A 12,211-nucleotide genomic window follows, 5' to 3' on the forward strand; every position below is an offset into this window, starting at 1 on the left:
TTTCCATCTCCCATGACACACAGGTCTTCTGCTTGGACACCGACCTCCGATCCCCCCCATCTCCAAAGCCACGAAAACTCGGTCCTCCGAAGGTAAGCGAAGTCCTTAGGCCGAGCCCTTGGCGTGCCAAATATGTTCAGTTCACCTCTTAGACTTACACTCAGTGGCCACTTTATTAGGTACTTCCTGTTCCTAATGAAGTGGCCATGAGTGTATGTTCATAGTCTTCTGTTGCTGTAGTCCATACACTTCAAGTTTCAATATGTTGTGTGCTCAGAGATGCTCTTCCACACACCACTGTTGTAATGCATAGTTATTTGAGTTAATGTCACCTTCCTGTTAGTTTGCACCAGTCTGACCATTCTCCTCTGACCTCTCATTGACAAGGTCTTTTCACCCACAGAACTACTGCCTACTGAATGCTTTTTGTTTCTTGTACCATTCTCTGTAAGTACTAAAGATGATTGTGTATGGAATTCCCAGGAAATCAACAATTTCTGAGATAATCAAACCACTGCAACAGTCATTCCACAGTCAAAGTCACCTAGATCACAGTTCCTCCTCTTTCTGATGCTGGATCTGAACAATAACTGAACCTCTTGACCATATCTGCATGCTTTTATGCATTGAGTTGTTGCCACATGACTGGCTGATTAGATATTTGCATTAATGAGTAGTTATACAGGTACACCTAATAAAGTGGTCACTGAGTGTATGTACGTATAAAAATCAATTATCAATTAAAGGCCTTGCAGCCTTGTCAACCGATTTGTTACGTAACTCTTATCAACTTTGTTAAATGTGATATACTTTCAACTCAGGGGTTTCCAACCTTTTTTATCCATGGATCCTTATCATTAACCGAGGGATCCATGGACCCCACTGTCTCAACTAATCCATGATGGTTTTCATTTAATAGTTCATGAATTTCTCAGGAACATTTAATTTGTTATCTCTGGAAACTTCAGCAACCCTGAGGTAAGTAAGGATGCCTGATCTTTCAAGACTAGCTTTCATCCTCAGCAAAAATGACCTGCTGGAGGAACTCGAGATGCAGACCAGATCAAGGGATTTAGCCCAAGATGTTGACTATCCATCGTTCTTCCACAGATCTAACAGCCTCCGTGGAAGGACAATGGATGTCAATATTTCAGGGTTGAGACCCTTCATCTGGAATGCATCTCGACACCAGTGCAGATGGAGGATCTCAACACGAATGACTGACTGTCTGTTTCCCTCCATGGAAGCTGCCTGACATGCACAGTTCCTTCAGCAACCCATTTCCTTTTTGAGCATCTGCAGTTTCTTGTGTCTTTGGATTTCATTCCCTCCCTTTTATGAACAAGGGTCTTCCAATTCTCTGCTACCAATCTTCCCAAGAAGAATTTCAATTCTATAGCCACTCATCCAGATCTTTCTGAGTGCTATCAAATTTGGAAGTGCTCCCAGCTTCTTACCTCATAAACCCTTCCCAAACCATCCACCCACGTTCCTGGTCTCACCTATCATCTTTCCTTCCTTCTCCCCACAACCTTCTCATTCTGTTTTTTTCCTGCTTCATTTCCAGTCCTGATAAAGGGTCTCAGCCTAAAATGCCAACTGTTTATACCCCTCCATAGATGCTGCCTAACTTGCTGAGTTCCTCCAGCATTTTGTGAGTGTTTGGAAGTACTTTCTGTTTTTCTATTTTAATTGCAGCCAATTTGTCTGCCTTCTCATTTCCTGATACATTAACAATGTACTTTTCTATAGTAGCAAATCTATGGTCTGTTTCTTCCTGAATATCTTCCTATGTCCCTAATTAATCCCTTATATCATTTGACTAACCTATTAACATTTATGAAAAACTTCTGTGTCCCTTCATTGTTTATGATTTCAAATACTTCCTTGTTTATTGAACTGGTAAATCTACCCTGATTCTGGTCCTCCAGAACCTGAAGGTCAAAGGTGTGTTTCTTCGAAAATTGTCCAGAATATTCATATTCAGAACACAAAATGCCATTGAAGCTTGTGATATATATGGATTGGAGAACAGAGGCTTGATTTAATTTAGTTGTTATTCTTATCATAGAGTTAAATTGAAGATACTCTTTGCAATGACATTGACAACACTCCAGCATTTAAGATCTTGTGTCACTAGGCAGCTCCTCTGTCAAAGTGTTTTCTGCTTAATTGTTCCTTATCATTTTCCATGTCTAAACTGAATGATACCATGACAATATTCCACCTGCAGAAATACCCTCCACAAGCCCAAGTTAAGAACCACTTTCAACATTGCATCTGTCTCTCTTGGACATTAGCACATTCCAAGAACTCCTTCCCGACCTTGCCCTTGTTTCTTGCTGTTCATATAAAAGAAACCTTTCATTATCTCTATTTCTATTCTTCTTCTTTATCACCCCTTCTGGGGCATAGGCACCAACAACAGCTTGCCAGAGTCCTCTGTCCAGGGCCAGTCATTTAAGTTGTCCCCAGTTGTAGCTATCTTCTGAAGATCCTTCCTCTCCCAGGGAAGAGATCTTTGGAGCTTCGGTTGGCAATTCCCCAGCTCTGGGTTTTTGCTGATGGAATTGCTAGCCCCATGCCCAACCCTCCTCCTTTTGCAGCTGTGTTTGGGACCATCCATGGCAGAGTTACTAATTTATTACTTTAACATACAGTATTTATGCACAAGTAACTACATAAGATTAAAGCATCCCAATGCCCCTTCTGTTCTAGTCCATCAATATACGAGACACCTCTGTGAGAAATGCATTTATTTAACATCTCTATCTGACGCATACAGGAAGTCTAAAATAATTGCTCAGATTTTTAGAAATTGTAACAATGCAATCTCCATTTTCATTCAGTAAAAATTTGGTCTGTAAATTTTGTGAGATGTACCATACATAAAAAATGAACAGATCTTCCAGCTAGTGACATTTTATTTCACATTTCTTCCTTGTCTGCCCTTCTTATTTGACCTGATATTGATCCTAAGTACTGAGGGTAATTCCCTAGTGTAAAGAAGAGTACTGGCAGATAATAAGGCTCTTTTATGCTCACCTTTAATTGTACATAATGTCAATTCAAATCCTGTTTAATAGTGTTTAATAAATTGTTTTCATGAGTAATTTATTATGTAGAGATGGGTCATTTTCCCTTAAATGATCTGCTTGAGAGACGTCTTTAGATTACTTTAATTTATATTGTTCCATGGCAGGTTGATTCTCTCTCCAGTAGTAAGGTAATGATTTCTTTTCCAACAATATAATAAACCAAGAAAAATTGAACAATGTTCCTATTTATTCTTTGATGCTTCCTTTTGAGTTTGTAAAATGCATGTTTAATTAGTCCCAGTATTTTGGAGCTGATCTCACTTAAAGAACCCATTTTATTTTCTAAATGGTGTGCTTCTATCAACCAGGATACCTGCAGAAATTTGGAACCAGTCATTGAAAGATATTGAAACTGGGGGCTTAGATGTATAAAAGAATCAGGAAAAGATGGGACAGAGGAGAAAGGAAGGGCATCTAAATTCTAAATTCTTTGAAGTGGGTCTTCAAAACAGCAGCACATAATATGAGGCGTTAAATGGTACAGTAGGTAGAGGTGCTGCCTCCCAGTGCCAGAGACCTGAGTTTATTCCCAAACTCCAGTGTTGTCTGCATGTTCAAAGTTCAAAGTAAATTTATTATCAAAGCATGTATAAATTATCATAAACTGCCTTGATACTCACCTTCTTGTAGACATTTACAGAAAAGATAAAGAAATACAATAGAATCTACCAACGACTATATAAACAAAGAGTCAGAAACTCAGAAACAAAAACGCTGTTCCTAAAATGTTGAGTGTGTGTCTTCAGGTTCTCGTATGTTCTCCCGATGGTAGTAATGAGAAGACAGCATGTCCTGGGTGGTGAGGGTCACTAACAATGGATGTTGCCTTTTCAGGCCTCGCCTTTTGAAGATGTCCTCAGTGCTGGGGAGGCTAGGCCCATGATGGAGCTGGCTGAGGTTACAACACTCAGCAGCATTTTCCAATCTTGTACAGTGGTGCTTCCATACCAGACAGGGATGCAAACAGTTAGAATGCGCTCCCCGGTATATCTGTAGCCACGGCAACCAATAACCAGTGTGCAAAAGAAGACAAACCATGCAAATAAAGAACATTAAAAATAAAAATAAATAAATGGCTGCACATCATTATGATTTGTAACTCCAGAAATTAATCAAAAGAAAAACAGGAGAACCGAAACGATGCTCTACTTAGGTTTTCTTTAGTGAAATGTACACATATGACATGATGGCATAACGACAAATGCCAATCATGTATTTTTACATACAAGTTGTAGTGAGTTATGTAAACAAATAAAGAATGCTCAAGCAAGCAACATATTTGTAATATTACTCAAATATTACTGAAATACTGAATACACTACACTGCAACTTAGCTATAAATTCCAAATCAGTATAGGTAGCATCTCAACACAAATATGTGACATATTGCTCTCTAGTCATTTTATACACACACACACACACACACACACACACACACACACACACACACACACACACACACACACACACACACACACACACACACACACACACACACACACACACACACACACACACACACACACACACACACACACACACGCAAAAGTTTGGGCACCCCGGTCAACATTTCTGTTACTGTGAACAACTAAGCGAATAAAAGATGACCTGACTTCCAAAAGGCATAAAATTAAAGATGACAAATTTCTTTAATATTTAAAGCAAGGTTACTTTTTTTCCCATCTTTTACAGTTTCAAAATAACAAAAAAGGAAAAGGGCCTGAAGCAAAAGTTTGGGCACCCTGCATGGTCAGTACTTAGTAACACCCCCTTAGGCAAGTATCACAACTTGTAAACGTTTTCTGTAGCCAGCAAAGAGTCTTTCAATTCTTGTTTGGGGGATTTATGCCCATTCTTCTTTGCAAACGGCTTCTAGTTCTGTGAGATTCTTGGGCCATCTTGCATGCACTGCTCTTTTGAGGTCTATCCACAGATTTTCGATGATGTTTAGGTCGGGGGACTGTAAGGACCATGGCAAAACATTTAGCTTGCGCCTCTTGAGGTAGTCCATTGGGGATTTTTGAGGTGTGTTTAGGATCATTATCCTGTTGTAGAAGCCATCCTCTTTTCATCTTCAGCTTTTTTTTTACAGATGGTGTGATTTTTGTTTCCAAAATTTGCTGGTATTTAATTGAATTTATTCTTCCCTCTACCAGTGAAATGTTCCCCATGCCACTGGCTGCAAAACAAGCCCAAAGCATGATCAATCCACCCCCAACCCACCCCACTCCACCCCTGTGCTTAACAGTTGGAGAAGTATTCTTTCCATGAATTTTGCACCGTTTTTTCTCCAAACATACCTTTGCTCATTGCGGCCAAAAAGTTCTATTTTAACTTCATCAGTCCACGGGACTTGCTCCCAAAATGCATCCAGGTTTGTTTAGATGTTCCTTTGCAAATGTCTGATGCTGAATTTTGTGGTGAGGATGCAGGAAAGGTTTTCTTCTGATGGCGCTTCCATGGAGGTCATATTTGTGCAGGTGTCGCTGCACAGTAGAACAGTGCACCATCACTCCAGAGTCTGCTAAATCTTACTGAAGGTCTTTTGCAGTCAAACGGGGGTTTTGATTTGCCTTCAACACAACTGCATGCTGCAATCTTTTACCATTCAATAATAATCTGAGAGTAAATGGCCGCAAAGCTGTTCTCTAGATCTCAATCGCCCTCCAAATTAAAGGTAGCACTTTTTACGCACAGCACTGATGTTGATTGTCCAGCTGAGAGGAAACTGCCGCAAAATTCAGCTTTTAAAATGTTGAACCCGGGACTGAAAGGTAGCTCTTTTTTACTACTGCCGCGAAACTTGCCTTTTAAATCTTGATAGCCTCCTGATTGAAAGGTAGCTCTGACATTGTTTGTCCAACTAAGAGAAAACTATCATGAAGTTCCGCTTTCTAAATCTCTATCGGATTCCTGATTAAAACGTAACTCTTTTTGCACAGCCCCAAGTTGACTGGTATTAGGGAATTTGTGTTTAACTTTCGTGTCTGGATTTGTACCCAATCATCAGCTTGTCCTTCCTTACATTCATGTTATGCCCATCATCTAATGGTAGACCTGCTGGCTCATCCTCAGCTCTATCATCCCAGCCCCCTGCCATATTAGTTTAAACCACTTCCAACAGCTCTAGCAAACCTGCTTGCACAGGCAGAAAGCCCAAGATTACTACCATTGAGGTCCTGCTTCTACGCTTCCTCCCTATATTCTTTTTTCAGGACCTCTTCCTTTTTTCTACCTATGTTGTTGGTACCAATATGTGCCACGTCTTCTTGTGTACATACTACCCGTGACTGCACTGTTCTCCTCCAGGTGCCCCAGTTTCCTCTCATGTTCAGTTTAGTCAAAGCCATGCTATGTTGATGCCAGGAGCATTGTGATACTTGCAGACGGGCCCAAGTACATCCTCAGACAGTGTTAGTCATTGATGAAAACACCACATTTCACTGTATTTTCAATGTCCATCTGACAAATAAAGGTAATCTTCTTTAATCCTTTAAACCAAAAGCATCAGTGTATGTCATCAAGTGGATGAGAAAAATTGAAAATAGCATCTGATAAGGAGCTGTGTGGGAACCCCAACGTCATCATGATACTCTTCCGACATCACCAGCCTCAGAGAAAAGTTCAGTTGAACAAGGATTTCTGAAAGTATGACCAAAAAAATGGACTGCAAAATAAGAACTTCAAGAAACAAAATTTATTCAATGACTGTATGCACAAGAGTGGATAACATATATGATTATCATTGATTAGTGCCTGGTAGATTTTATTTATTTTTTATTTAGAGATACAGTACAGAACAAGCCCTTCTGATCCAGCAACTCATCTGTTTCACAATACCCTCATTATGGTACAATTTATAATGACAAGTAAGGCATTGGACTATCTTGTCCATTGGCATCTCACTACTGCAATCCATTTGGGTGCAGTACAGGAGCCCCAGGACCCACAACACCAGATTCAGAAACTTAACCATCAGGCTCTTGATCCAGAAGGAATAACTTTACTCACCCCATCATTGAACTGCTCCCACAGCCTATAGACTCTTTCAAGGACTCATGTTCTTGATATTTATTGCCCAGTTATTTATTATTTTCCCTCCTTTCTTTCATATTTTCACAGTTTGTTATCTTTTGATTGTTTGTCCATCCCGTTAGGGGTATTTTTCCTTGATTCTAGTGTGTTTCTTGTATTAACTGCGAATGCCTGCAAGAAGATGGATCTCATGATTGTGTATGGTGACATATGTAATTTGATAGTCAATTTACTTCAGACATTGAAAACCATGCAGTCACGGAGAGAATGTAGAAACTCCTTAGAGATGGTGCTAGCTATTGAACTCCGAACTGTGGAACTGTAATAGCGCGCACTAATTACTATTCTACTGTGGCACCCCCATGGCATTTTAGATCTCAAGACTAAACTGCAATCTATTAAGCCAATACAGTATTGTTGGGGGGGGGGGGTTGCTGTTGGACATAATTTAATGTATTCCAAATTCCTTTCAAAGCAATTTACTTGATGGATAACAGCAAGGAGACTATATTTAGCAGATAACTGAGCATTTGCCCTGCAGAGCAAACGTTTCTAGGTGCAAATAATCAGCATAGAAAAATACTCAATTAGCAAAACTTCTTCCTTCCATGGAAATTAATTTATGTCAGTACAGCAGCTATTCCAACTTCCACACCCACAGTAAATTTATTAAGATGAAGCTTACAATTCCATCTCCTTGATTGGCTTTATTTTTCTCACTGAAATTCCTCCCTAAAACAATGCAATCAAAAACAAGATATTTCATCTATACTTTGCCAAGGCCCATCCATTAAACTAGTTTGCAAACCATTGCATTGTCAGTTAATATTTCACGCAATATGGCCAGAGGAACATTTAAATTAGCGGATTTCTTTTACAGACATCCCACCTCCCCCAGAAGTTCCGGGAGCCTCCCACATTATGATTGCAGCTCCCTGACGCCTGCAAATTATATACAATATCCCAGAAATCGGTTTTTTTGAGAGTGAGCGAGAGACAGGGAGGGAGAGAGGGAGAGGGAGAGGGAGAGGGAGAGGGAGAGGGAGAGGGAGAGGGAGAGAGAGAGAATGAATTCTGATTGGTCTCTCTTTATGCTAAGTAGATCTATCAGTTTTCTCTGTGGGTGGGCTTTACAGTCGACCTCTCTCTCTTTCATTGTCCATCAGTTCAGTTTAGTGTCCTGCACCCATGGCAGAATGTTCCAAAAAAAAGAAAATATAAAATGTACTTCTCCCCAGACTACACTAAAATTTACCCCTGCCTAATAGGGGTCAAAAATAATGACGGCGTTGCTCACTGCACTGTTTGCAACACTAACTTTTCTATTGCCCATGGTGGATTAAGTGACCGTAAAAGACATGTTGAGGTGAGTTTAACAGGTGTCATTCGGTCGTTAGCACAACTAACGTTATTTAAACTAGCTGGCTCGTTGCTAAGGAGCTACTCTATTGACGTCCTACATGATGAGGCCAAACTCCCTGTACCTACACTCTTGAAAAATTGTCGCGAAAATCTTGCCTTTAAAATCTCGATAGCCCTCCTGATTAAAAGGTAGCTCTTTTACATTAATCCCCGGTGTTTATCATTCAACTGAGAGAAAGCTGCCGTGAAGCTCTGCTTTCTAAATCTCGACCGCCCTCCTGATTGAAAGGTAGCTCTTTTACACAGTTTGAAGTCGATTGTCCAACTGAGGGAACTGCCGTGAAGCTCTGCTTATGAAGTCTGGAAGCGGACCTGATTGAAAGGACCGCTTACGCTCTTCCTCTTGCTGATTGGTCGCTCCTGAACTCAGAGAAACGTCCGTGAAACTCTTGCCTTTTAAATCTCGATAGCCTCCAGATTAAAAGGTAGCTATTTTAATGCACATCACTGACATTGTTGGTCCAATTAAGAGAAAACTGTCGCGAAACTCTGCTTTCCAAATTTCAATCGGCTTCCTGATTATTTTGCAGAGCCCCGAGGTCTCCCAAATAAACAAAGGGAATCCCCACTACTTTCTTCATTCATTTTTGTTCACTAACAATTGTCCCCAAAAAAAAAAAGCGGCTGTCCCAATTAACCGATGACCCAATTAAACGTATATACAGTATACATATAATCTACCATGTATCAATCAACAGACATATATACACTGTTTACTAAATAATCTTCTTTTTCAGGTGCCTTGCGCGTCACACGCTTGGGCGATCATGGCTCTCCACATCGAACGGTCCCTTGCAGCGTCAATGATCTGTTAGTTCTTTCACAGTGTCCATATATTTTCTTCTTTACCTTCCTTGTCCGCCTTTTCCAGGCACGCGGTCTTGTAAGGTACGGCATTCTATTTCTCCCTTTCTGATGATACGGCCCAGCAATTTAAATTTCCTCTCATTTAATGTTCTAATTAAAGATCTTTTTCTATGGGCAAATAGGAGTAATGGCTCATTAGTTACCCCATCTCTATATGATATTTTGAGCATTCTTCTAAGAAACCACATTTCTGTTGCTTCTAAGTTTCTTTGGAGTTCTGGTCTTATAGTCCCTGTTTCAGAAGCAAACAACAAGATTGACCAGATGTAACATTTTAGTAGCCTAAGCCTTGTTGTCATAGAATTGTGTCTGTTGGTAAAAATGGGTTTCATTTTTTGGAAGTTGGTTTTGGCAATGGCAATTCTTCTTTTTATTTCTACTTTACTTTAGCATCTTGTGATATAAAGCTATCAAAGTAATTAAAGAACACACACAAAATGCTGGTGGAACACAGCAGGCCAGGCAGCATCTATAAGGAGAAGCACTGTCGACGTTTCGGCCCAAGACCCTTCATCAGGACTTGGTGCTTCTCCCTATAGATGCTGCCTGGCCTGCTGTGTTCCACCAGCATTTTGTGTGTGTTGTTTGAATTTCCAGCATCTGCAGATTTCCTCATGTTTACAAAGTAATTAAAGCTGGTCTTTTGTTCAATCTCTTGGTTACCGATGTACAATTGGCAGTTGGGAGTATCCTGCTGTTTTGATATTACCATACATTATTTGTTTTTTTTTACAGTTGATAGTTAGACCAAAACCTGCACTTGTTTGTATTACTTTGTCTAGGAAGATTTGGAGTTCTTCTGCAGCACGTGGTATTAGAGTGGTAGTTGATGTTAACACCTCCAATTTTGGTCCCATCTAGGTCTTCTGTTTCTCTGAGAATCATTTCACTATAGATATTCAATAAATCCAGTGAGGCAACACATCCCTATCTAGCTCCTCTTTGAATGTTAGTACAACTGCTTATGTTATCATCAATTTTTACCACTGCCATTTGATTCCAATACAGTATAAATTTTGAAACGGTTGTTGCTCCCTTTCATCAATGTTTAGTTTAGCGAGAATTTGAAATAATTTTTCATGTTGCACTTTGTTGAATGCTTTAGTGAAATCAATAAAACATAAAAATACATCATTTTGATATTCAATTGCCCTGTCTGAAAGCATTCATAGTACGAAAATTGCATTCCTAGTTCCTCTATTCTCAATAAACCCATATTGCAGTTTAGAAGTTTCTTTTCTTTTTTTTCAAATCTTTTTATTATTATTATTTAAAAATAGCACAAGTGCATCAGAGTAACAACACTTACAATGCCTTATAAAAGAGGAAATTATCTTAAGGATTGAAAATTTTGTGAATAAAAAAACCTACTAAGCAAGAAAAGTGAGGAAAAAAAAGAAACCCATTGGGGGTACAACCCCGGAGCCATGCATCATACAAAAAGCTTCTAAAAATAAACATCAAACCGCCAACAAGAAAAAAAGATATATCAAAAAAATTTACATTTAGATCATGGAGGAAATCTATCAGTTAACTGAAATGATAATAATGAGCAAATGAACCCCATCTCTTCTCAAAATCAAATAAAGGTTCAAAGGTTCGACTTCTAATTTTCTCCAAGCTAAGACACAACATCACTTGAGAGAACCATTGTGACAAAGTAGGAGCTGATATATCCTTCCATTTCAAAAGATGGCCCTCCTAGCTATCAATGTAACAAACACAATAACATGTTGGTCAGACACAGAAATACCATGGATATTTTGAGGAATTATTCCAAAGAGCACAGTCAATTTAGAAGTTTCTGACCTTAACTTGTTCTTAATTTGACTCAGAACAATTCTCAACAAAATTTTTATTATGTGACTCATAAGACTGATTGTTCTATAATTTTCACAGTCAGTAGTTGCAGGAATTTTTGCCAGAGTTATAAATACTGATTTCAAAAGATTGTCAGACAATACACCAGACTCATATATGCCATTAAACAGTTCAAAAAGATTATCTATGCCCAGATCTTCTAGGGCTTGTATCACTTCCACTGAAATTTCATCAGGCCCAGTGGCTTTACCATGTTCCATGCTTTTCATTGCTTTAGTTATTCTTCTTTGGTAATAGGTGGGCCAGAATTGGGGTGTTTAATATCTGGGTGTTCCCCTCTATTTTCTTCAAACAACTGTTCTATATACTGAACCCACCTCTCACATACTTTATCTGGATCTGTTAGTATGGGATGTATAGGATGATTGGGTCCTGACTGATCAAGAAATGCCAATAACGATAATATAGCTTCTACCACCCAAGACAACTCTGCCTTCATGTAGGACTTAGGTCCAGGTGCACCCTGGCTCACTGAAGAAGCTCTGTCTATGGTAAGTGTTTGGCACAAGAAAAATAACCAATGATGGTGGTGTCATCTAAAATCACTGAAGTCTTCAGCAGCAGGGAGATGGATTCCAAACTTTGGTAGAGGATTGTCTTTAACATAGAATAGTACAGTACAGTACAGGCCCTTTGGCCCACAATATTGTGCTGACCCTTAAACCCTTCCTCACATGTAACCCCCACCTTAAATTCATCCATATACCTGTCTAGTAGTCTCTTAAATTTCACTAGTGTATCTGCCTCCCCCACTGACTCAGGCAGTGCATTCCACGCACCAAACACTCTGAGTAAAAAACCTTCCTCTAATATCCCCCTTGAACTTCCCACCACTTGTCTTAAAGCCATGTCCTCTGTATTGAGCAGTGGTGCCCTGGGGAAGAGGCGCTGGCTGTCCACTCTATCTA

The sequence above is a fragment of the Hypanus sabinus genome, chromosome 10 (assembly GCF_030144855.1).
Source record: "Hypanus sabinus isolate sHypSab1 chromosome 10, sHypSab1.hap1, whole genome shotgun sequence".
NCBI lineage: Eukaryota > Metazoa > Chordata > Chondrichthyes > Myliobatiformes > Dasyatidae > Hypanus > Hypanus sabinus.